This window comes from Dasypus novemcinctus, chromosome 5 (assembly GCF_030445035.2).
Source record: "Dasypus novemcinctus isolate mDasNov1 chromosome 5, mDasNov1.1.hap2, whole genome shotgun sequence".
In the NCBI taxonomy this organism is placed as follows: domain Eukaryota; kingdom Metazoa; phylum Chordata; class Mammalia; order Cingulata; family Dasypodidae; genus Dasypus; species Dasypus novemcinctus.
Genome location: NC_080677.1, coordinates 32,938,936 through 32,966,264, shown reverse-complemented (window position 1 = coordinate 32,966,264; position 27,329 = coordinate 32,938,936). Strand labels below are relative to the sequence as shown.

At 40.8% G+C, this 27,329-nt stretch overlaps 1 pseudogene; it reads right to left on the bottom strand.

Annotated features, from left to right (window-relative positions):
* Window positions 1-2,280: 2,280 nt before the first annotated feature.
* Window positions 2,281-27,294, bottom strand: LOC101436850 (serine/threonine-protein phosphatase 2A 56 kDa regulatory subunit gamma isoform-like; annotated as a pseudogene).
* Window positions 27,295-27,329: the final 35 nt, after the last annotated feature.

The window sequence follows — 27,329 nt, the reverse complement described above, 5'->3', positions numbered from 1 at the left end:
GAACTTTGGAATAAAATCTCAACCTGTTCAAGCACCACACACAGACACATGCACCCAGGGCCTGAAGACCATTTCCACCTGAGCTCACAGTTTCATCCTTTGCCATGTCCTTACCTGCCATTGGCCAGAAATTCAACTCACTTTGCAAACCATCCCCAGATACTTCCATCCCCAGGCACATGTGCTTCGTCTATGCATATAGCATTTGCTAAACTTAAAAAAAAAGTCTCTAAGAAAGTTTCTTTATCATACAGCTTTGCTGTAGTGTAGCAACAAAGGAAGCACTAGTCCAATTATTTATTGACTCCATATTGATGATTCATAGCCCATTTGCTCCTACATACAGAATCCATTGTTCAGAAAGTATCAACATCTATAAACATGAAAAAGACTCTCAAAAGCAGTAGAACAATCTTACCCACAGGTCAAAAGGACATATTTTTAACTATAGGGCTAAAAGCTCTATGACTTACTGTCATCTCTTCATGGCAGTTCTAGAGCATCTTAACAGTATTCTGAAAGCTGTAGTAAATAGTTTTGGGATTGCATTATCCAATTTCTCCTTCATTTCCAGCTGCCTTCATTTTCCAATTTTTCCTTTTTCTAAATTTTGTGTGTTGAGGTTGATCACCTCATTGATGCTGAAGGGCATAATGAATCAGAACCTGTTGTAAGTGGAATGACTGGAATTTCGGGGAGGAGGTGCCCATGCAGATCGCAGCTCCTAAAGTAGCTGCAGTCTCTATTAGGTGGGCGATTTCTACTCTGTTTCCCTGACTGTGGCCCACCAGAATGTAAGCTTCATTAGAACTTACCTGTTTTGTTTTCTCCATCTCTTTACTGCCTAGAAGAGGCCAAGATGGATCAGATGCTTAGTAAATATTTGATGAACGAATGCTTACTGGGGAGATAACATCTCTAGTACATAATTAACCCAATTCCACCTTTTCCTTCCTATCCCCCATGGGTTGGAGCAAGTTGGCTTCAGGATATAAAAAATCGTGTATCTGGAAGGATTAAGGCTAAGCGTTTCGTAATGGATTACACAGATGCACCCCAACTTAGTAACTGTGTAGTGCAGGTTGCTCAAACATTTTGATGGCAAAGCTTAATGAGAAATTAGGATGCAGAATAACACTTCCCCAAATATGTATCTGAAACTAAAGTTTTCACAAAACACTTCTATGTGGACTGTACTCTTTTTGTCTTTTCTCATTATTATGATTTTGATGGCCCCAGACCACCACTAATTTCAGGTTATAGTCACTAACAGATAGGAACCTGTCATTTGAACAACTCTGGCATAGATAGCCTTAGCAACTGCCAGCTGTCAGTCATCAGAGGCTTGTACCAGGCACGAAGTAGGGAAATAAAAAAGCACAATTTCTCTAGGAGGAGAGACCTAAGTGCAAATTCTATTTCTGCATCTTGTTGGCAAGGTAAACCTTGGGCAAGTAACTTACCTCAGCCTCAGTTTCCTAGAAATGGAAACTGAGGAATAGAGACCCTCCTTATCTGGAAAAGGAAGATAATAATATCCTTCCAGGGCTTTTGTGAGGACTAAATGCAACAGTGGATATCAGAGTTTCTCAACCTTGACACTTGACATTTGGGGCTCGATAATTCTTTGTTGTTCATTGTAGGATGTTAAGCAGCACCCCTAGCCTTTGCCCACCAGCCCCCTCCTTCTCTGAGTTAAGATTACCAAAGTGTCTCCAGATATTGCCAGATCCCCCGTTGGGGGGGCGGGGAAGGGCAAAATCATCCCAAGTTGAGAATCACTGAGTTCCATAAAGTCAGTCCCTGAGCGCTGGTATTCCTCTAAGGCATCTTGCTCTGAACACCCACAGTTTGGTCTATGGGAAAGAACACACTAGAAGCACAGTGCTAAGCTGTGTATCCACAATCACAAGTGAGGGCACAGCACTGCAGTGGCAGGAAGACAGGCATGAATTGTGTCTGCATGGCCATGATGAGGGGGCGAGACTGAGCTTAGAGTTGGAGGAACATTATAACGTGAACATAATGTGCTGCAGATCGTTGCATTGCAGTGGGGCTGTGGGAAGGCGGAAGTAAAGATCTGGGTTGGACTCTGGCTGTTGGAGGCAGGAATGGGCAAGGATGAGTGGGACCTGCTGATGACTGGATGTGGAAGGTGGGGAAGACTAAAGCGAGACCAAAAAGCTGTCCCCACCTGGTTTGGTGAAGTTGTTCATGAGGAAAGTAGGAAAGGGGGAGTAGAACAACTAAATACGGATGATGAGCACGATGTTTCAGGCTTCAGAGGAGCGGACTATCTGACCAGTCACCCAGCATGGAAAGTGGCACGGTCTTGGCTAGACACAGCTGGTTGTATTCAAAGGCCTCAGAAATCCTTTTTCCATTTGCATAAAGGCTGAGGAAGGAATTCCTTGTGTCTTGCAGCAGTTGGTGTGTTTCCTTGGCCGACAGTATGCAGTAGTACTTGAACTATAAAAAAAACTTAGAGAACACAAGACCAGAAATCAAATAAAATGTTAGCTTCTATTCACAGGTTCGTATTTAATAGTAAAGAGCAAATATGCAGGATTGCATTATTACCATCACAGACAATATCCTTTACTGGACATTTGTGTCCTTTCTTGAGGAACAGAATGCCTAGGGCCATACGATAACATGTGAAAACAAAAATGTCCTTTTTCTCTTGATCTTTTATCTCTTATAATGCATTTTTGTGGAATATTAATTGTAAATTTGTTTGCCAACAGATTTTTAAATTAAATTGTAGGCTAACTAATAAATGCTTTTATTTAGGCATAGGCAAATTTAAGAGTAAATTATATAGCTACATTCTTACTCTCATTCATATGCCCACAATGTTATATGTGTTTCTTTTCTAATACATGCTGGGGTATGTGAATTTGGGCCCACAATAAAACAAAAACCTTATGAAAATGTGTTGTAATTATTAACCTAAAGCTGGAAAAAAAACATTTAATGTCAAAAACACCAATAATCTTATAAATAGAGAGCTCGTGGCATTTCTTATAAAGTTAGTTGCTTCAATAGGGAAATAAAGAGCCATAATGAAGTAGGAGCTAGAAACTAATACCAACCATGTATCGTGTGCCATGTCCAGATGTCAGATAAAATATGGAAAAATGCCAATTAAATACCACCAAGAAAGGAAAGAAAAGTTCCACTCCACGTGACATATGCCTCTCCAAACCACATTTGGGCTTGGCAAACCATAGGTAACTTTACAATTCCCAGTGTAACTCAAGTAGGAAACTCTTCGTTTAAAAAAATGAAACTCTCCTTCCTGTTTCCACTGATTTTCAGTTGGTAAGAGTGGGTTGCGGAGGCGGTAAGTGTTGATTAGCTGGTGTAGGAGCCTCCGAGAAGGCTCTCGATTACCCTGGCTCCTGGTATTCACACCTTTGTGTGGTCCCCGCCCATACTGTACCAGAGTTGGTCTGTGAGACCAAAAGTATACAGCAGAAAAGATGGTACGTCACTTCCAAGATTAGATAATAAAATACTGCAGCTTCTGACTGGGATGCTCTCTGTCTGCACCCCCATTCCCACCCTCAGGACACCTGCTCTGGGGGAAGCAAGCTGCCTTGCGGTGGGCAACCCTATGGAGCCCGTGTGGTAGGGAACTGAAGCCTCCAGCAAATAGCCAGCTAGGAAATGAGCTTGCCAACAGTCCTGTGAGTGAGTTTGGAAGCAAATTCTCCAGGCCTCCTTGAGACCTGAGATGTCTGCAGTCCCTGCCAACAGCTTGAGTATAATTTCATGAGACCCACAGGACCACTATAACTAAGCCACTCCCAGACTCTTGACCCTCGGAAACTGTGAGATAAATGTTTATTTTAAGCTGCTAAATTTGGGGATAATTTGTTATGCAGCAAGAGATAACTAATACTGATGTCCTCCTTGTCTTTCACAGAAAGAACTCTTTTAGAAAACTGAATGAAATTAGATTGGTACTCTGACACACCATCAGAATGGGGAAAGGAAAAAAAAAAGACCCAGGAATAGAAAAGCAAACACATGTATAATCTTTTAAGGACAATTAGATGGTGCCTACAGTGCTTATTCCTTTATTATTGAAGTATTAACAACTGTATCAATCTTTGCAAGATTCTAATTATACCTGACAGCTTGCGTTTTGTGAAATTCCAGAAAAAGATTATGTTCTTGAACTAATCCTGTGAGTGTGAGGCCCTTTGATTGCATTAAATTTGGTTGAGGGGTCTTTGATTAGATTACTTGATAAGATCACTTTAGGGCTTTTGATTGGACTGCATCAGTGAGGCATGAGCCATTTTGGGTCTCCACCCTCTTGCTGGGTTTGATGTAAATGGAGACACACACATGGAAAAGAAGCTGCCATTTTTGATCCTGCCATGTGAGAGAAGACTCCAGGTTCACCTAGAGCTGCAGAAAGGCAAAGAAGCCCTTAGAGACTGAGAGAGGAGTCCTGGAAAGAGGTAAGCCCTATGCCTGGTTGCCCATAGCTGAGCTCCAGGAGATGGTAGATTCTGGAAGGGAAGGCAGGAACCTCAGCAGAGATCAGCCACTATCTTGTTTCACCATGTGGCCAGACACCAGGATTACCCGTAGCTGACTTTGGTGAGAAAGCATCTCTGATGGTGCCTTGATTTGGACATTTCACAGTCTCAGAATGGTAAAATTTACACTAAATAAAATCCCCATTATAAAAGCCAACCCATTTCTGATACTTTGCATTGGCAGCCCTTTCGCAAACTAAGACAATACCTTTGGTAAATTATGGCACAGATATATGATGGACACTATTTAAAAACAGCTTTATTGAGATGTAATTCACATAACATACAACTCACCCATTTAAAGTGTACAATTCAATGGTTTTGGTAACAGATGTGTATCAATTCAACCATCACCATAGTCAATTTTAAACATTTTCATTATCTCAAAAAGAAACTCTATACCCTTCAATTATCATTTCCCATCCTCCATCTCCTCATTCCACCAATCCCTAAGCAACCACTAATCTACTTTCTGTCTCTAGATTTCCTTGCTCTAGACATTTTCACATGAATGGACTCATATAATATGTGGTCTTTTGTGAATGGCTTTTTCACTTAGCATAATGTTTTCAATATTCATCCAAGTCGTAGCATGGATCAGCAGTTCATTTCTTTCTGTGGCCAAATAATATTCTATTGTATGGATATAACACATTTTGTTTAATTATTCATCTCTTAATGGACATTTGGGTTGTTTCTCCCTTTTTACTATTATGAAAAATCCTGCTATAAACATTTGTGTACAAGTTTTTGTGAAGATATATGCTTTCATTTCTCTTGGGTATATATCTGGGAGTGGAACTGCTGGTAACTCTATGTTTATTCATTTGAGGAACTGCCAAGACTGTTTTCCAAAGCAGCTTACTACTTTACATTCCCACCAGCAGTGCCTGACATTTCCAATTGTTCTATATCCTCACTAACACTTATTACCTGGCTTTTTTTTTCTTTCTTTCTTTCAGTTTTTATACCCTTTATTTATTTATTTTTTCTCTTTCTTTTTTTAAAAATGTTACATTCAAAAAATATAAGAGATCCCCATATACCCCCCATTCCCCTCTCCCCACTCCTCCCACATCAACAACCTCTTTCATCATCGTGGGACATTCATTGCATTTGGCGAATGCATTTTGGAGCACTGCTGCACCACATGGATAATGATTTACATTGTAGTTTACACTCTCCCCAGTCCACCCAGTGGGCCATGGCAGAACATACAATGTCCAGCATCTATCCCTGCAGTACCCCCCAGGACAACTCCAAGTCCTGAAAATGCCCCATATCTCTTCTTCCCTCTCCCTACCCTTAGCAGCTACCGTGGCCACTTTGTCCACATCGTTGCTACCATTTCTTCCATTACTAATCATAATAGTTCCATAGTAGAATATCAGTAAGTCCACTCTAATCCATACTCTATTCCTCCATCCCGTGGACCCTGGGATGGTTATGTCCACCCCATCTCTAGATCAAGAGGGGCTTAGATTCCACATGGATGATGGATGCAATGCTCCTGCTTGCAGTTATAGGCACTCTTGGCTCCCTGGTGTAGTGGTTGACCTTCTTCACCTCCCTGTTAGCTGGCCAGGGTAAGTCCAATAAACCAGAGGGTAGGAGTTGCAAGTCTGCTGAGGTTCAGGGCCTGGCTGTCACATGGACAGTCCAGAGATTCAGGTCTCCTGCGTATACACCAACCCCAGCACCAACCACAGATCCAGTAAAAGTGACAGAAGAGGCATGTATAGAAAGGTCACATCTAAGTCCAACACCATCACACTCAGGGACACAAACTCCAAAGTAGGGCCAACTGACATAGCACTGAACTCCAGAGCCATCTCCCATGACCATAGAACCTGTGGGTCTCTGTAGACCTCAGGAGAACCAGTACCTGGGGTTGTATCTACTTTGGCTGTCTCTGGGACCCTGCTGAGGCATGCATAAGTGAGACCCCTCTGATGACCTCCTGACTCTTTTTTGGAGAGTCATAGCCATATAAACTCACTTGTCCTTTCCATTTCCTCCTTTTATTCAAGGTCATAAAATAGTTTTTAACACCTGATATTACATATAGGCTGAGATATTCTGCTGGTCTGAGTTGACCCTTTTTTTCAAGGTCTTTTTCTAATTACATCATCACCTGGTGCTTGGTAGTAATCCCTCGGCAACAGGGAGGCTTATTCCCAGGAGTCATGACCCACGCTGGAGGGAAGGTAATGCATTTACATGCTGAGTTTGGCTTAGAGAGTGGCCACATTTGAGCTGGCTTTTTAATTCCAACCGCTCTAAGGATGTAAAGTTCACTGTGGTGTGTGTGTGTGTGTGAATATATATATATTTTTTAATTTTTTTAAAAGATACTTAGACTGCATGTATGTTACATAAAAAATGTAGGAGATTCCTATATGCCCCACTCCCTACCCCTCCCACTCTTTCCCCCATTAACAACATCCTTCATTAGTGTGGTACATTTGTTACAATTGATGAACTCATATTGGAGCATTGCCAATAAGTTGTGGATTATAGTTTAAACTCTCCCGCACAATTTTGTAAGTATCTATCATTGCATCGTCATTCAGGACAGTTCCATTGTCTCGAAAATGCCCCCATATTACCCTTATTTTCCCCTCTTTCTCCCCTCAGAACCTCTGGTGGCCACAGCCTCCACATCAATGAAAAAAGTTCTTCCATTGCTAGAATAATAAATATATAGTAGAATAACAGCAAGTCTACTCTAGCCCATTGTTCATTCCCCAATCCTAAGGTTTCTGGGATGCTGAGACCCACTCTGCCTCTAATTGAGAGGGGGTTTAGATCCCATGTGGCAGATGGATAGGACTATCTTTTTTTTTTTTTTTTACAGATTTTTAAAATTATTATTTTTTTAAAGATACATAGATCACACACAATGTTACATTAAAAAATATAAGAGGTTCTCATATACCCCAATTCCCACACACCCCCACTCCTCCCATATCAACAACTTCTTTCATTAGTGTAGGAGGATGGGACTATCTTGCTTGCAGTTGTAGATTCTCTCTGTTCTGTGGAATGGCCCTTGTCCATCATCATCTCCTTGGTAGTTGTCCTGGCAGAGTCCAATGAACTGGAAAGCAGGTGTTGCAACTCTGTTGAGATTCAGGGCCCAACTGGCACATGGAAAACCCAAAGATTTAAGTCTCTTGGACATAGACCTACAAACTCTAGTAACTTTAGGTTCAAATAGAAGGGGCAGAAGAGCCATGTTTAGGGAAACCACAATTGAGTCCAACTCTGTCACACTGGGAGCATAAATTCCAAAGTAGGGCCCACTAGCAGGGTGCTTTTTTATTCCAACCATCCTAAGGATATAAAGTGGCATCTCATTGTGGTTTTGATTTGCATTTCCCTGGTGACTGATGATGGTGTCCATCTTTTCATATGCTTATTGACTTTTTCTTTGGAGAAATTAATATGACTGACTCAATGCAGCCATTTGAAATAATTTTAATTAAGAACACTGAAATTGGACAATGTTGTTGATATAGTGCTGTAGCAGTTTGAGATTATTTATGATACCCAAAAAGAGAAACATTATGTTTGTAAACTAATCTATTCCTCTGGGTATGATACCCTTTGATTGTATTAAATTCAAAGGTTTTAAGTTAACTTGATAAAATCAATTCAGGGCTTTTGATTTTACCATGTCAGTAGGGCATGACTCAGGTTGAGTTCCCATCCCATTGGTGGGCTGATATAAATGGGCATTCACTCAAGAAGACACATAAGAAGAGAAAGAGAGCTCTGTCATGTTTGGTCCTGAGGCCCAGGGAAAGATGAGCCATTTGCCTGATAGTTTGCAGCTGAAGAGAAGAGAGCAGCTGAGATGCCTAGAAGGCCCGGAAAGAAACTGAGACCTATGCCAGAGATTGAAATAGGAAGCCCTGAGAAACCAGGCAGAGATCATTGCCCTCTTGCTTCAACACACGGCAGCTGACTTCGGTGAGAACCTCTTATGGTACCTTGAGTTAGACTTTCCACAGCCTTGAGGCTGTAAGTTTTTACTCCAAATAAATACCCTTTATAAAAGCCAACAACAAAAGACAATGAAATAATAAAACAAAAAAGGCCAACAGATTTCTGGTACTTTATATCATCTCCCCTTTTGCAGACTAATACAAGTGTTAAAGTATAAAACTATGCATATATAGTATTACCCTACTTATATTTATTTTATGTAATAAAAAATATGCATTAAAGGAAAAAAGGAAATACATAAAATTTTATTTGTGATTATCTCTAGGAGGTGAGACTATAGAGAATTTTTTGGTAGGACAGGTAGATTGGGACATATTTCCTCAGAGAATAGTATAGTCAGTAGGTTTTGGAGTCAGAAATCCTAGCTGTGTCACTTAATATAACTTTTGGTAAGTTATTTTACCCCTCTATGCTTTAGATTCCTCATCTATGAAATGGACATAATGTTAATAATGTTAGTACCTACTTCATAAGATGATGTGAAGATGAAATGAAAATTAAGTGGATATTAAAAGGAAAAAAACAAAAGAAAAAATGCAATGATCTAACAACTGTATTAGCTTTTCTGTTTTTCTGCATTATGCATATCACTTTTGTAATAAAAATAAGCAAAATAAAAATTAAGGCATGGAGGAGGTGGAGCCAAGATGTCAGCACAGTAAGGACCTCCTGGAGTCAGACCATGAAACAAGTCAGTTGGTGGTTACCCAGAGCTATCTAAAGCACCTGTTTGGAGGACCCAGGAGACCAGAGGAGTATCCTGCAACATCCTTGAAAGTGTGGAAGGAAGAGGCTACCCATCCGCACAGAGGAATCGTGAGTAGAGCACTCAATGCAACGGTGCCTGTGGCATGCAAGCTGCCTCGGGAGCTATTCCATGGTTAGACATGGAAGTTCCATTTCCCCTAAAAACAGGAGGAAAACACGGTGTGGCACCGAATTCAGCTACTGATTAGTAGATTTGGCAGGCCGAAGTAGAGTCCTAGGAACAACTAAACTTTGAGCCTGTCCAGGTCAGAGGGAAGCCAGTGGCCGCCATTTTGACTCTGCTCCAGGCATGAGGGGAAGCGACGCTGACTGAAAATCATAATGCTTGTAAGGACCAGCTTCTTTCCACCCAGGCTGGATTGCAGGTCTAGCCTAAACCCCAGTTCCACTTCCGGCAGGGAGGAAGCTGGGGGAACCTGCACCACTGAAGCAGGCTAATAAGATAGGGAATAAATAGATGGATCTGGAACCTGACAGGGAGTCGATATGGACATCAGAAACCCCCAAAGTGTCTGCTGGAGGAGCCCCACCCCCAGGATTCTGCTACCTAGAACAAAGACTCCTTCTTGAGAACAAGGAAAAGCCTGGATGTTCCCTAGAAAGTTTATCATTGGATCCCCACTAAGGGATTGATGGGTAGGGTAATCAATTGAAACAGCAAATAGCTAGAATCCCCTCCCCTGCCATTAGAAAAGGGGTGGAATAATTAACAGTTTAAAAGCCAGGCCCAAACTGGAGCATGGGCTTTTTGCCCTGCTCTCTTGCCTCTGGACCTGTTCCCTGTCCTCTTTGCACCACTTTCACCATTTTCCCTCTGCCATGTGGCCACATGAGTAACCCTGGAAATTTATAATCTATAATGGGAAATTGTAGCTTATAAATCAGCCCTCGTCATCCCTTGTCATCACCTTCCTCACTACCCAGGACCCCTGCTCTGTTATTTTCTGTTATTTTCTCCCATTTCTCTTCCCTCCCTACCTGAATAAATTACTGGCCTAACTCACCCAGCATGCTCTTGAAATTCATGTCTGCAGCATAGCCAAGAACCTAGATAAAATCCAGTAACACCATCTCTCTGGGAAACTGCAAAGCCACACTGCAGAGGCTGGTGCCCATCCTACTTTAGAGGCATAAGCCACCTCAGGAGCTATTCCGTGGCTGGAGTTGGAAACTCCATTTCCCATAAATAGTGGAGAAAGAGGCAGATGTCTATTGACCTCAGGTACTGATTAGTGGACTCGGCTGGCTAAAGTATAATCTTGGAGACAGCTGGGGTCTGAGTGTGTCCAAGCAGGAAAGAGTCCAGTAGCTACCGTTTGACTCCACCCCCCAGCATTAGAGGAAGCTGGGCTGACTAAAATTCAGTGAAATTACAGATGGGCTTCTTTCCACCAAGATTGGACTACAGCCCTAGCCTAGGCTCCAGCCCCACCTCCAGCAGACAGGTAGCAGGCAGGACCTGCACCAGACTCTCAACGCAACTGCAAGTTCTCTCCACTGGCACAGGCTGAATAGTCAGACACCTGGGGCTGCATCCCCATACCCCAAGAGAAGAGGAGAGGAGCTAGGTATCCTCGGCCTCTCTGGGCAATGGCAAAGAGTTTTCAGCCCACACAAACAGGTTTGTTGGGTGCTTTTGAGCCCATCTCCACCTCTGTCCCCCCATAGGATAGGAGGGAGCTGATGTTGCCTCAACCTCTCAGGGCAACTTCAGACATTTTTGGGCTGCACAAGCCTGCTGGGCACCTGTGGCACCATTTCCATCCCCAATAGGACAGGAGATAGATGGTGTTTGCCCAGCCTCTCTGGGTAACTGCAGGTGCTTTGGGCCCACACAGCCTGGTCTGATGGATACTTGTGGACCCACCCTCACCCCCCAATAGGAAAGAAAGGGGCTGGTCTTTCCACAGCCTTTTTGGGCAACGGCAGACCTGTGGCCTGCATGGACTGGACTATTGGATGCCTATGAATCCACCCCCACCCCAAATAGGATAGGAGGGGTCTGGTGTCTCCATAGCCTCTCTGGATAATGGCGTGTACTTTCAGCCAACAGGGACTGAACTATTGGGTGCCTGTGGATCCAATCCTACACCTTAAGAAGAAAGAAGGGGCCTGGTGTTTCCTCAGCCTATCCAGGCAGCAGCAGGTATTCTCAGCTTAAAGGGACTAAACTGTCGAGCACCCATAGAACCACCCCTACCACACAACAGGATAGGAGGGGACTGGTGCTTCTGCAACCTCTCTGGGCAATGGTGGGTACTTTCAGCCAACAGTTCAGGACTGAACCGTTGAGCATTTGTGGTTCTGTTTCCACCCCCTAAAGGGCAGAAGGGACAGTATGCCCTCAACCTCTCATGGCAACTGCAGGCATATTTGGCCCACAGAGATTAGATTGTTGGACACTCCAGAGGGTCCATTCCCACCCCTGGCAGGGAGAGTCTGATGCTATATCAGTTCACCTGAGCAACTGTGGTCATTTTGGACCCACACAGCATAGATTGTGATTATAGATAGCTCCATCTCTGCCTAAGGTAGAAGAGGAAGGGGTGTGAAGCTTCATAAGTCTCTGGGTGACTACAGGCAGTCTTGTTGTGCCCAACTTGGATTATTATACATGGTTGTAGCTCTGTTCCTACCCCTGACAGAGAAGAACAGTGGGAGAAGCTTCATCACTTCCTGGGGTAACATGGGTAGCTTCAGCCTCCATAGCTTACAGCACCATCTACATCCTTGGCTCCTACTACACAACCAGCAAGGGAGAAAAGATAAGAAACCCCTAAACTAAAGGGAGAAACTGTACCCAGAATAAATACATCTAGCAAGCCAGATGTGGAAACGCCAACAAAAAATTACAATCCATACCAAGGAATAGGAAGAGATGGCCCAATTAAAGGAACAAGATAAGCCTGCAGATGACATAAAAGAACTGAGACAACTAATCTTAGATGTTCAAACAAATCTCCTTAATAAATTCAATGAGATTGGCTAAAGAGATTAAGGATATTAAGAAGACATTGGATGAGCACAAAGAAGAATTTGAAAGCATACATAGAAAAATAGGAGACTTTATGGGAATGAAAGGTGCAATAAATGAAATAAAAAATACACTGGGGGCATATAACAGCAGATTTGAGTAAGCAGAGGAAAGGATCAATGATGTGGCCTCTGAAAGTGAACAAACAAAAGAATAGATGAAGAAAAGAATGAAAAAATTGAACAGGGTCTCAGGGAAATAAATGACAGCAAGAGACATGCAAACATAGATGTCATGGGTGTCCTAGAAGGAGAAGAGAAGGGAAAAGGGGCAGAAGGCATATTTGAACAAATAATGGTGGAAAATTTCACAACCCTATTGAAGGACATAGATCCATGTCCAAGAAGCACAATGTACTCCCACCCAAATAAATCCAAATAGACCAACTCCGAGACACATACTAATCAGAATGTCAAATGCCAGAGACAAAGAGAGAATTCTGAGAGCAGCAAGAGAAAAGCAATGCGCAACATATAAGGGATACCCAATAAGATTAAGTGCCGATTTCTCATCAGAAACCATGGAGCCAAGAAGGCAGTGGTATGATATATTTAAGATACTGCAGGAGAAAAACTGCCAGCCAAGAATTTTATACCCAGCAAGATTACCTTTTAAAAATGAGGATGAGATAGAATATTCACAGATAAACAGAAACTGAGAGAGTTTACAACAAAAAGATCAGCTTTGCAGGAAATACTAAAGGGAGTGTTACAGCCTGAAAAGAAAAGACAGGAGAGAGAGGCCTGAAAGAGAGTCTAGAAACGACAACTATATCCGTAACAGTAACTAAAAGTGTCAAATATAAAATGACAGATAAAACACAAAGATCAAAACGGATGAAATAAGAACTGCCTTTACAGTAATAATATTGAATTTTAATGGATTTAATTCCCCAATCAAAAAACACAGACTGGTGGAACAGATAAGAAAATATAAGCCATCTATCTATATGCTGTCTGCAAGAGACTCACCTTAGACCCAAGGATACCAATAAACTGAAAGTGAAGGGTTGGAAAATGATATTCCACGTATGCAGTAACCAAAAAAAAGCTGGAGTAGCTATACTTATATCAGATGATACAGACTTTAAAAGCAAAACTGTTATTAGCGACAAGGAAGAACATGATATATTAATAAAAGGGATGATTCACCAGGAAGAAATAACAATCATAAATATATATGCACCTAACCAGGATGCCCCAAGATACATGAGGCATACACTTGCAAAACTGAAGGGAGAAATAGATATCTCTACAATAATAGTTGGAGACTTCAATACACCACTCTCAGCATTGGATAGAACATCTGGGCAGAAGATCAATAAAGAAACAGAGAGCTTGAAAATATGATAAATGGACTAAACCTAATAGACATATACAGAACATTGCACCCCAAAACAGCAGGATATACATTCTTTTCAAGTGCTCATGGATCTTTCTCCAGGATAGACCATATTTGAGTCACAAAGCAGATATCAATAAATTCCACAAAATCAAAATTATACAAAGCACTTTCTCTGATCATAATGGAATAAAGTTGGAAATCAACAAGTGGCAAATAAAGAGAAAATTAACATATATAGAGAGAGATTAAACAACACGCTCTTAAATAATCAGTGGGTCAAAGAAGAAATTTCAAGAGAAATCAGTAAATACCTCAAGACTAATGACAATGAGAATACAACATATCAGATCCTATGGGATGCTGCAAAGATAGTGTTGAGAGGAAAATTTATAGCCCTCAATGCTTATATTGAAAAAGAAGAAAGAGCTAAAATCAATGACCTAACTACACAGCTGGAGGAACTAGAAAAAGAACAGCAAGCTAATTCCAAAGCAAGTAGAAGGAATGAAATAACAAAGATCAGAGCAGAAATAAATGAAACTGAGACAAAAAAAAAAAAAAAAATAGAGAAAATTAACAAAACCAAAAGTTGGTCCTTTGAGAAGATGAACAAAATCAACAAACCCTCAACTAGACTGACTAAGAAAGAAAGAGACAAGATGTAAATAAATGAAATAAAAAATGAAAAGGGGAACCTTACTACTGACCCCACAGAAATAAGAGAGATCATAAGAGGATACTATGGACAACTTTATGCTAAAAAATTAGACAATGTAGATGAAATGAAAAAATTCCTAGGAATGTACAAACAACTTACACTGTTGCTAGAAGAAATAGAAGACCTCAACAAACCAATCACAAGTAAATAGATTGAAACAGTCATCAAACAGCTCCCCAAAATGAAAGACCTGGACCAGACAGTGTCACAGGTGAGTTCAACCAAGCATTCAAAGAAGATTTAATACCACTCTCACTCAAGCTCTTCCAAAAAATTGAACAAGAAGGAAGGCTACCATACTCAATCTATGATGCCAATATCACCCTAATACCAAAGCCAGATAAAGATATTACAGAAAAAGAAAATTACAGATCCATTTCTCTAATGAATACAGATGCAAAAATCCTCGATAAAATACTGGCTAATCGAATTCAACAACATATTAAAAGAATTATCCATCATGATCAAATGGGTTTTATACCAGGCATGCAAGGCTGGTTCAACACAAGAAAATCAATCAGCATAATACACCACATTAATAAATCAAAGAAGAAAAATCACATGATCTTATCAATTGATGCAGAAAAGGCATTTGACAAAATACAGTATACTTTCTTGATAAAAATAATACAAAAAACAGGAAATGAAGGAAATGTTCTCGACATGATAAAGGTCATATATGAAACACCCACAACTAACATTGTACTAAATGGTGAAAGACTAAAAGCTTTCCTGTTGAGATCAGGGACAAGACAAGGATGCCCACTGTCACCAGTGTTATTCAATATAGTGCTAGAGGTTCTAGCTAGAGCAATCAGGCAAGAAAAAGAAATATAAGACATCCAAATTGGAAAGGAAGAATTAAAACTTTTACTATTCGCAGATGACATGATTGTATATCTAGATCCTGAAAAATCCACAACAAAGTTGCTAGAGCTAATAAATGATTTCAGTAGAGTGTCAGGATACAAGATCAATATGCAAAAATCAGTGATGTTTCTGTACACTAATAATGTACAATCTGAGGAGGAAGTCAGGAAAAAATTCCATTTACAATAACAACTAAAAGAATAAAATATTTAGGAATAACCAAGGATGCAAAGCACTTGCATTCAGAAAACTACAATGCATTGCTAAAAGAAATTTTAAAAGACCTAAATAATTGGAAGAACATTCCATGCTCATGTATTGGAAGACTAAATATCATTAAGATGTCAATTCTACCCAAATTGATATATAGATTCAATGCAATCCCAATAAAAATTACACCAACATTTTTTAAGCAAATGGAAAACACAATTATCAAATTTATCTGGAAGGGTAAGAGGCCCAGAATAGCCCGAAACATCTTAAAAAGGAAAAGTAGACATGGAGGACTCTCACTTCCAGACTTTAAATCATATTACCTAGCTATAAGTGGTAAAAACAGCATAGTATTGGCATAAAGATAGACACATAGACCAATGGAACCAAATTGATGATTCAGAAGCAGACCCTCATATCTATGGCCAAGTGATTTTTGACAAGCCTCTCAAGCTCTCCCAGTTGGGGCAGAACAGTTTATTCAACAAATGGTGTTGGAAGAACTGGATATCCATAGCCAAAAGAAAGAAAGAAGATCCCTATCTCACATCTTATACAAAAATTAACTCAAAATGAATCAAAGACCGAAATATAAAAGGAAGTACAATTAAGCTCCTAGAAGAAAATGTAAGGAAACATCTTCAAGACCTTGTGGTAGGTGGTAGATTCTTAAACCTTACACCAAAGGCACAAGCAATGAAAGAAAACATGGATTAAATTGGACCTCTTCAAACTTAAACATTCTGTGATTCTTTTCACCTTCATCAAGAAGGTGAAAAGGCAGCCCAGTAGAAAGGAGAAAATATTTGGAAACCACTTATCTGATAAGGGTTTGATTTCCATTCTATATAAAGAGATCATACAAGTCAACAATAAAAGAGCAAGCAATCCAATTTAAAAATGGACAAAATATTTGAATAGACATTTCTCCAAAGAGGAAATACAAATGGCCAAAAAGCACATGAAAAAAATGTTCCATATCACTAGCTATCAGGGAAATGCAAATTAAAACAGCAATAAGATATCATCTCCCACCACATAGAATGGCCATTATTAAAAAGGACAATAAGTGCTGGAGAGGATGTGGAGAAATAGGAACACTCCTTCACTGTTGGTGGGAGTGTAAAATGGTGCAGCCTCTGTGGAGGACAGTTTGGTGGTTCCTCAGGAAGCTAAATATAGAACTGCCATATGATCCAGCAATTCCTCTACTAGGGATATATCCAGAAGAAATAAAAACTATTACTCAAACAGACATCTGCACACCAATGTTCATAGCAGCGTTGTTCACAATTGCCAAAAGATGGAAACAATCCAAATGTCTATCCACCAATTAATGGATAAACAAATGTGGTATATACTTACGATGGAATACTATGCTGTTGTAAGAAGAAATGAAATTGGGACATAGGTGATAACATGGATGAGTCTTGAAGACATTATACTAAGTGAAGTAAGCCAGACACAAAAAGACAAATATTGCATGGTCTCATTAATATGAACTAAATACAAATAATAAACACATGGAATTAAAACCTAGAGTATAGGTTATTAGGAGATAAGAGGAGGGTTGAGAAGAACTATGGATTCTTAATGTATGTGGAAGTTTTAATTAACTTGACTGTAAAAGTATGGAGCTGGATAGAGTTGATAGTAACACAGTATAGTGAGTAGCTGGCTTATAAATGGGATTGTGGCTGAAAAAGGTAGTCTGGGAAAGTAAATGTCAATAGAAAGAAAGCTAAAGAATAATCTAGGGACTGAATAACACAGTAAATCTAGAGGCGGTTGAGAAGTGTGGTTAAGGGCACAAACGTAAGAGAGTACTTCTGTGAGCTGGAGCATATATACATCACTATTGCAGGGTGATGGGAATATGGAGAAGCATGGGAAACTTCAGTTGGTGTACTATGGTTAACAACAATAATATTCTTGCATCAATGCCAAAGCTGTGCTGTGTTGATAATGGAGGTGTATGGAAAAAGTATGTCAAATATATGGTATGGACCATGATTGGTGGTAATAGTCTGATGATATTGTCTCATAATCTGTAACAAATGTTCCACCAGGGTGTGGAGTTGTATGGGAAATCTATACTTCTGTATGATTGTTCTGCAAGTTCACAATATCTGTGACAAAAAATATATTTTAAAAAAATAGTATGGGTTGGGGGAAAAATACATTAAATGTAAGTTAAGGACTATAGTTGGTAGTAATATTTTGACGATGCTCTTGCAGAGTTTGTAACAAATGTTTCACAACAATGCAAAGAGTTGGTGGAGGGGTGATGTACGAGTTCCCTGTGTGATGTTATGTATATTTATTTTGTAAATTCACAATCTTTACTATACACTTATTTTGTTTGTTTTTAGACTTAAAAAATTTTTTTTAAATTTATTTCTCTCCCCTTCCCCCACCCCAGTTGTCTGCTCTCTGTGTCCATTCTCTGTGTGTTCTATGACCACTTCTATCCTTATCAGTGGCACCGGGAATCTGTGTTTCTTTTTGTCGCGTCATCTTGCTATGTCAGCTCTCTATGTGTGTGGCGCCATTCCTGGGCAGGCTGCACTTTCTTTCGCGCTGGGCAGCTCTCCTTACGGGGCGCACTCCTTGCATGTGGGGCTCCCCTACATGGGGGACACCCCTGAGTGGCAGGACACTCCTTGCGCACATCAGCACTGTGCATGGGCCAGCTCCACATGGGTCAAGGAGGCCCGGGGTTTGAACCGTGGACCTCCCATGTGGTAGACAGATGCCCTATCCACTAGGCCAAGTCCGCTTCGAGGTCAACTTTTAATCTCTCTTTTTCTCAATGTCTCATCTATAAATTAAATAATACCTTGTCATTTTCAGAATATACAGTACTCTGAAAAGGACAAGAGAAACGGCAGGCAAAAAGATTTTGAAAGTTGTTAAACCATACCATCCAGTCCTAAGGCACTATTTTGAACGCTGGAAGGCCTTGCCAGGTCATCTGGTTTAAAACCTTCTGGAAATGGGCTCAGAGCACCTCTGACATAGCAAATTAGTGTCAGTGCAAAGACCACAATTCAGGGCAGGACTTTGTATCACCTGAAGGTGTGACTGTCACACTAACAGTTATCTCTCCTCATAGCCATATAATTAAAATAAAGAACAATGGAAGCATAAAACACTCTATGAAAACTGTTGTCAAATTTTCTTTCACCAACAATTGTTTTTTCTAAAGGACTACTTTGTCTCACAGACTATGTAATTACTTTCTATTATCTTGTCATTGCATACCTTTAAACAAATTTAGTATCATCTATATCCATGACAACAGGCTCCAATGCCTACTTCTGCCTCCTCCATTGGAACATGGAAAAATATATTTTCAAGCATAATTGAGAGAAAAATTCCCAGAAAACTGGACTTAATACAAAGTGAAAAAGATATGCTTCGCTGAGTCCATAACTATTAGTAGAAACACCTTCATATTCAGCTGCAAAATGAAAATTAAGCATTTACAATATCCTATCAAAAGCAAAGGAGAGGGGAAGCAGATATGGCTTAAGTAGTTGGGCACCCGCCTACCACTTGGGAGGTCCTGGATTTGGTTCCAGGTGCCTACTAAAGAAGACCAGCAAGACAGCAAGCTGATGCAATGGGTCAGTGCAGTGAGCTGTCACAGAGATAGACACAATAAACAGAGTATGGATACGGCTCAAGTAATTGGGTGTCTCTCTCTCATACGGGAGATTCCAGGTTCATTCCCAGTGCCTCCTAAGAAGAAGATGAGTAGACACAGAGAGCACACAGTGAATGACCACAGAGAGCAGACAGCAAGCACAAAACAATGGGGGGGGGGGGGGAAGTAAATAAATAAAAATAAATCTTAAAAATAGAAGCAAAGCAGAGGGGAAGTAGATGTGGCTCAAGCAGTTTGGGCCTGCCTAACACATTGGGGATCCTGGATTTGGTTCCAGGTGCCTCCTAAAGAAGATGAGTAAGACAGTGAACTGATGCAACAGGCTGGCGTGGCAAGCTGACATAACGAGAGGTGCCACAAGCAGGGAGCAGATGTGGCACAACTGATTGGGTGCCTCCCTCCCACATGGGAGGTTCCAGGTTTGGTACCTGGTGCTTCCTAAAAAGAAGATGAGCAGACACAGAGAACACACAAGAACAGACACAGAAGCAGAGAGCAAGTACAAATAATAAGGAGGGGAAGAGAAATAAATAAATTAGTCTTTTTTTTTTTAAAAAAAAAAGCAAAGCAGAAAAATCTGTGCTCAGAAACATGTTTAACAGAACTATTTTTTCAATATCTGAGGTAATACTTTTCTTGTAGAAAAGATATTGAAAGAAAGGCAGAGGAAGTGGATGTAGCCCAACTGGTTGAGTGCCTGCTTCCCATATAAAAGGTCCTGGGTTCAATTCCTGGTATCTCCTAAAAATAAAACAAACAAACAAAAAAACAACTTTCACTGGGGAATGGATGTAGCTCAGTAGCTGAATTCCTTTCCCATATACAAGTTCAATCCCTGATACCTCCTAAAAAAAAAGGGCAGAAATAAAAATATTCACTTTTATGAATCTATTGACATATATTCTTCCAATCTTTTTCATACATACATTTAAAAAAAACAACCCTTAGGATCATACTAGATGCTGCTCAGAGTCTAGGGCCAACTACAAGAGTTAAAGGGACCACAATCCATACAAGACCACTTTTATTTCTGATAACAATGGCAGGTTCAGGGGATTCCTAAAACCACACTCTGGTTCAGTGATTTTCCAGGACTCACATAACTCACTGAAAGCTACTATACTCAAAGTTACAGTTTATTACAGGGAAAGGATACAAACTAAATTTAGCTGAGGCGAGAAGTGAATTGGACAGTCTTGGGATGTACCCTAGCATAGGGCTTCCTCTGTCCTCTCCCCATGGAGTCAAGATTCTTTACTTTCTCAGTATCAGTGTGTGAAAACATGCATGGATTATTGCCAACCAGGGAAGCTCATCTGAGCCTGAGCATTCAAAATTTTTAAATTGAGGCTCCAGTACACAGGCAAGACTCATTGATTACCCATGTGGTTGATCTAAATCCCCTACCCTAAATCACATTATGTATAGAAACACTACTAATTTTTGTGTGCTTGTACCCTACCACTTGGTGAATTAATTTATTAGCCTTGTAGCTTTTTTGTGGATTTTTTCAGTGGTTTCTCTATATAGGATCAGGTCATAAGCATATAAGGAAAGATTTAAATTCTTTCTTGTCAATTTGGACACATTTTATTCATTTTCTTGCCTAATTGCTCTGGCTACAACTTCCAGTACAGTGTTGGGTAATAGTGGTGACAGTGGTGACAGTCTTGTTTCTAGTCTTAGAGGGAAAGCTTTTAGTCTTTCACTGTTGAGTATGTTAGCTGTGTGCTTTCCATATATGCCCTTTATCATGTTGAGGAAGTTTCCTTCTATTCCAAGATTTCTAAGTATTTTTATTAAGAAGGGATGCTGCATTTGTCAATTGCCTTTTCTGTGTCAATTGAAATGATTGTGTGTTTTTTTTCCCTTCATTCTATTAATTTGGTGTAGTACCTTAATTGATTTTCTTATATTGAACCACCCTTGCATACCTGGTATAAATCCCACGTGATCATGGCATATAATTCTTTTAATGAGCTGTTGGGTTCAGCTTACTAATATTTTGTTGAGGATTTTTTAATCTATATCCATTAGAGATATTGATCTGAATCTTCTTTTCTTGTGGTATCTTTATCTGGCTTTGGCATTAAGGTGATATTGGCCTCATAAAATGAGTTAAGAAGGTTCTCCCCTCTTCAATTTTTTGGAAGAGTTTGAGTAGGACTGGTGTTAATTCATGGAATGTTTGGTAAAATTCACCAGTGAAGCCCTCTGATGCTGGGCTTTTCTTGGTTGGCAATTTTTTTATTATTAATTCATTTTCTTTACTTGTTATTAGTCTGTTGAAATCTTCTATTTTTTCTTGAGTCAGTGTAGGTGATTTGTGTGTTTTTAGGAATTTGGGCATTTCCATCTAGGTTATCTAATTTGGTGATGCACAATTGTAATAATATCCTCGTTTTTTTTTTTTTAAGATTTATTTATTTATTTATTTTCCTCCCTTCCCCTCCTCCTGCCCTGCTGTTTTTGCTGTCTGTGTTGTCTTCTTTTCTCATGTTCTCTCCTCTAGGATTCACTGGTATTCTGTCCTGGAGAGTCCTGATGTGGAGAGAGGTTCCCTGTCAATTGTGCCACCTAAGTTCCTGGTCTTGTCTCTGCTGTGCTTCACCTTGACTCTCCCCTTGTCTCTCTTTTGTTGTGTCATCACTTGCTGCGAGACTCGCTTGCATGGGCACTTGTGCTCATCATGTGGGCACCTGCGTGGGTGCTGACTCACCACACGAGCACTTGCATGGGCCCTGGCTTGCCATGCGGGGATGCTTTCTCTTCTTCTTTTTCACCAGGAGGCTCCAGAGATTGAACCCAGGTGCTCCCATATGGTAGGCAGAAGCTCTATCACTTGAGCCACATCCGCTTCCCCATTATATCCTATTATAATCCTTTTTATTTCTGTTGGGTCAAAGGTAATGTCCTCCCTTTCATTTCTGATTTTAGTTATTCGTGCCCTCATATTTTTTTGTCGGTCTAGATTAAAGTTTGTTGATTTTACTGATCTTTTCAAAGAACCAAGTTTGGATTTCATTGATTCTCTCTATTGTTTGTCTGTTTTCGGTTTCACTTATCTCTGCTCTAATCTTGGATGTTTCCTTCTTTCTTGCTGCTTTGGGTTTTATTTTCATTTTTCTAGATCTTCCAGTTGTGAGGTTAGGTCTCTGATTTAAGACGTTTCTCCTTTTTTAATGCAAGCATTTAGAGCTATATGTTTCCCTCTCAGCATGGTCTTTGCTGCATCCCATAAGTTTTGGTATATTGTGGTTTCGTTTTCATTTGCCGCAAGATATTTTCTAATTTCCCTGTGATTTCTTCAAGACTGCATTGTTTAATTTTCATGTTTGTGGATTTTCCAGTTGTCCATTATTGATTTCTAGGTTCACGCCATTGTGGTTGGAGAAGATACATTGCATAATTTCAATATTTTGAGTTTATTGAGGCTTGTTTTGTGACTATTTTTGTTGCATTATGCTGAAAGGCAGCTGCAGTTTACATTAGGTCAAGAACTATTTAACTCAGAAAGACCTCATTCTAACTTTCTACAACTTACAGAATTCTTAGAGATTAATTTTATTAATCAAGAGCCTTGTGAAAGGGCAACAATGTCTAAATAAAAAAATTCCGCAGATAAAAATATGAACACATCACTTGTAAATTCCAATTCCAGTCAGGCTGATGAAGAAAGACATTATTTTAAAAATAAGTGTCTTCTACCAGCTTACTCCTGGAATCCTGGTGCTGTATCACAGACTTGGGAATACAGTTTTAGATATATGTAAAAGTAGAACATGTATTTGTGTCATTAATGAAAGGAAAGAAACACCTTAGAAAGTAAAAAAGGCTGAGGATTGTCAAGGTACTTTTTCAATAGAACATGAAAGCAAAGAACCATTTCAAAGAGAGAAAAACAACACAAAACAAAAAACCCACTTGCATAACAATTTCAAGATTGTAAAGTCTTTAAAAATGACATAGACCTTTTTTTATTTTTATTTTTTGAGGTGCCAGGGCCAGGAATTGAACCAGGGACCTCATATGTGGGAAGCTAACACTTGACCACTGGGCCACATCTTTTTCCCTGAGTTGTACTATTCATTTGTTTTGCTTGTTGGTGTTTGTTTATTTTCCAGGAGGCACCTCGAACAAACCCGGAACCTCCCAAGTGGGAGGTGGCAGCTCAACTGCTTGAGCCACTTCCACTCCCCAAAACTTTTTTTTTAAGATTTTATTTATTTATTTATTTATTTCTCCCCTACCCCCCCGCCCCGGTTGTCTGTTCTCTGTGTCTATTTGCTGCATCTTGTTTCTTTGTCCACTTCTTTTGTGTCTCCTTCTGTTGCTTCATCTTGTTGTGTCAGCTTTCCACGTGTGCAGTGTCATTCTTAGGCAGGCTACACTTTCTTTCGCACTGGGCGGCTCTCCTTACGGGGCGCACTCCTTGCGCGTGGGGCTCCCCTACGCGGGGGACACCCCTGCGTGGCATGGCACTCCTTGCGCATCAGCACTGCGCATGGGCCAGCTGCACACGGGTCAAGGAGGCCCGGGGTTTGAACCACAGACCTCCCATGTGGTAGACGGACGCCCTAATCACTGGGCCAAATCCGTTTCCCATCCTCCAAAAGTTTTAAAAATTGTTCCTTTGATTTGAAAAACATTGTTACTGCCCTAGAACCATCTACTTTAAACATTTTGGAAGATGATCATCAGGGTGCTTTCCTATAGCTGCCTTTGTGAAAGATTCTTAAGAACACGCTGGTGCTGTGAGGGCAAGCTCCAGGCCAGATGCAGCCCACTGCGCACTCCCAGGGGGCATCTGCCTGGCCTCAGACCACCCACCACTGCCTGAACTCCTAATCTCGGGCTGACATGGAAGGACATGGTTCCTACAGAACTGGGTTAAGAAAGCTCTGACTTTAGCCCAACAGATTTGTGCAGCACAAAAAGGATGCGTTTTCTACAGAATCCAGAATCCTGTCGTGGTGCTCTGGGAGGCTACTGCAATCGGGAGAGAGCAGCTCCCTGGCTCCACAGTGGGCTTCCCAGGCTTTCTTGGTGAGGGTATCGTGAGGCAGCTCAGACTTACAGTCTTCTCATCTTTCTGTGCTTCAGTTTCTCTGCTTTAAACTGTTTGTTTCATCTAACAGTTTTTGGTTCATGTCCATGAAGAGTTTCAGCACATCTTAAGCCAAGTATAGCAGTTTGATATGGTTATGAATTCCAAAAATAGACATTGGATTGTTTGTGATCTGGTCTGTACATGGGCATGATTGAGTTATATTTTTTGTCTTTATTTTTTTAATGTTACATTAAAAAAATATGAGGTCCCCATATACCCCCCACCCGCCTCACCCCACTCCTCCCACATCAACAACCTCCTCCATCATCGTGGAACTTTCGTTGCACTTGGTGAATACATCTCTGAGCACCGCTGCACCACATGGTCAATGGTCTACACCATAGCCCACACTCTCCCCCAGTCCACCCAGTGGGCCATGGGAGGACATAGAATGTCTGGTAACTGTCCCTGCAGTACCACCCAGGACAACTCCAAGTCCTGAAAATGCCCCCACATCACATCTCTTCTTTTCACTCCCTACCCTCAGCAGCTACTATGGCCACTTTCTCCACATCAATGCTACATTTTCTTCGATTACTAATCACAATAGTTCATGAATAGAATATCAGTAAGTCCACTCTAATCCATACTCTATTCCGCCATCCTGTGGACCCTGGAATGGTTTGTCCACTCCACATCTATATCAAGAGGGGGCTTAGATTCCACGTGGATGATGGATGCAATTCTCCTGCTTTCAATGATTGAGTTATGATTGGGGCTTTGATTGGTCCACGTCATTAGGACACTGAGTCCCTACCCCTTGGTGGGTGGGGACTCACAGATGAAAGGCATGGCAAAGGACAGAGCTGAGGGAGGGTTTTCTGATGTTGGAGTTTTGATATTGGAGTTTTGATGTTAGAATTTGATGCTAAAGTCTTAAGCCCCAGGAAGTCAGCACACAGAGGAAAGAGAAGCCATCCCCAGGAAGAGAGGGCCTGAGCCAGGAGAACACAGAGGAATAGAGATGGCTCCTTACACAAGTCTACAGCTGACCTTGTGCAGAGAGGCAAAATGTAGAGAGCCTCATAGTCTACAGACCACCTTGTGGAGAAAAGAGGGGAGCTGAGTCCAGAGGAACCCAGGAAGCCTGAACCCTCCCAGACGTCGGCAGCCATCTTGCTCCAACACGTGAAAATAAGACTTTAGTGAGGGAAGTAACTTATGCTTTGTGGCTTCCTACACCAAATAAATACCCTTTATAAAAGCCAGCAGTCTTCTGGTATTTTGCATCAGCACCCCTTTGGCTGGCTAATACACTGTGTACCTTGGTCCAGTGGCTCTTTGAGTTGTGTACAAGGATGGAAACATGATGGGCAGAATCTCTGCTGCATTGTCACTGATCAAACTCAATGCACTCATTGTGTCAGTACTACAGGGCTCGCTCTGCCACCTGGAAATGTGGACTGGAAACAGGAATACAGCTTTAGAGACGCGTAATTTGTATTCCTGTCATTAATGAAAGGAAATAATACCTTAGAAAATAACAAAGGCTGAGCATTGTCATATTACTTTTTCATTAAGGAACTGCCTGGAAAGTGGCTCCATGATCTTCACAAATTCGATGGTTCAGTAACATCTAAAATTTCTTCTGATTCATTTAAGAAGATTACTTCTTTTGGACCATGAGTCTTTACCCAGTATTTGAGAAATGCCATTACCACTGGGCCAGTGAGGGTGCAGTCCTTTCCTTAAAACCGTACTACACAGTATGCTGGCATGAATAGCAACTGGAGAGAATACTCTAAGCCAATGCCATTAAAATCCACTTTCTGTAATTTGCCCCATGCCAAAAACTTCTGACGGACCTGAAAGGCTTGTGTGTCCTAGAGCACAGGCTCATGGCATGCCTCCTCGGTGGAGGGACCAGGATAAGCTCTAGATGTGAGTGGTTGGCACTCGTGGACTTCACTTTGTGCAGTGGTCATAGCACCTTCAATAAGACAATCTCATGCTCTTCTTTTAGTGGTAAGGCAAATCCATTAAATTTCATGTAATTCTGCTAAGCCATTGTGATACTCTGTTTCATAAATAAACATATATTATTTATATGTTTTCTGATGTAAGCTCTTAAACCTAAGAATTTTCCACAGATTCTGTGAAGATTAGTTCTAGAAAAATCTCTCTCAAGGATCTTCACTGTCACAGAGTTCTAAAAGCTGCAATACAATCTTCTGATCAATATATTTCTTTGCCATATTAGGTTGGAAATCTGGAGACTCAAAAAATAATAAGAAAAAATCATAAACAAACTGTAGATGAGGCCAGGCTCCTTCTAACGTTGGCTCGGCTTCCTCTGGTTCAATTTCTGCTCCCATAGGGTTTTGGAGGAAGGGGATAATGTTCGAAACATATTAACTGCAAACATATGGATGACTTCTGGGTAAATAGACTCCGTGATCACATTCCGATGTGTGTGACACATTCTACCGTTTCCCTTAAAGCAGCTCGTTTTACTTCCATCCACTTTGGGTCACTTAGTCAATCAGAAACAAAGGCAAAGAGGATGCAACACTGATATAACTTTTTTTTTTAATATATTTTTAATTTATTTTTAAAAGATACATAGATCCCACAAAATGATATAACTTCTGAATAAAAAGCTTCTCTTGATGAGCCAGAGGAACACCTGTTAAAGCTGGTTGTTTTTGAAGTTCCCTAGTATTGCTGACAGTAAGCCTGCAAGAAGTTTGCTGTTTGTCTTTCTTCCTTACAGGCTGAGGAACTGGTTTTTATTTTACTAGATACTGCAGATCGGGGGACAGCAATACCGTTTTTCCTGCTGGGAATCTTCCATTCTAACTCTCTTGTCCTTCTCTCGAACTTTTCCCACTTTTCCTTGCTTTTGATGAGTCTCTGACCTTCTTGCTTTTCCTCGGCAAGGCCGGTACGGGCGGCCACCCCGGTCCCTGCCGCGCCCACAGCAGCAGCGCCCCCGCCCGGGGCTGCCGAGTCGCGTCTCGTCCCCTTTCCGGGTGCCCAGAGGCAGCGGCGGCGGCCCATAAATTGATTTTTAAAAACAAAAACAGGAATATATG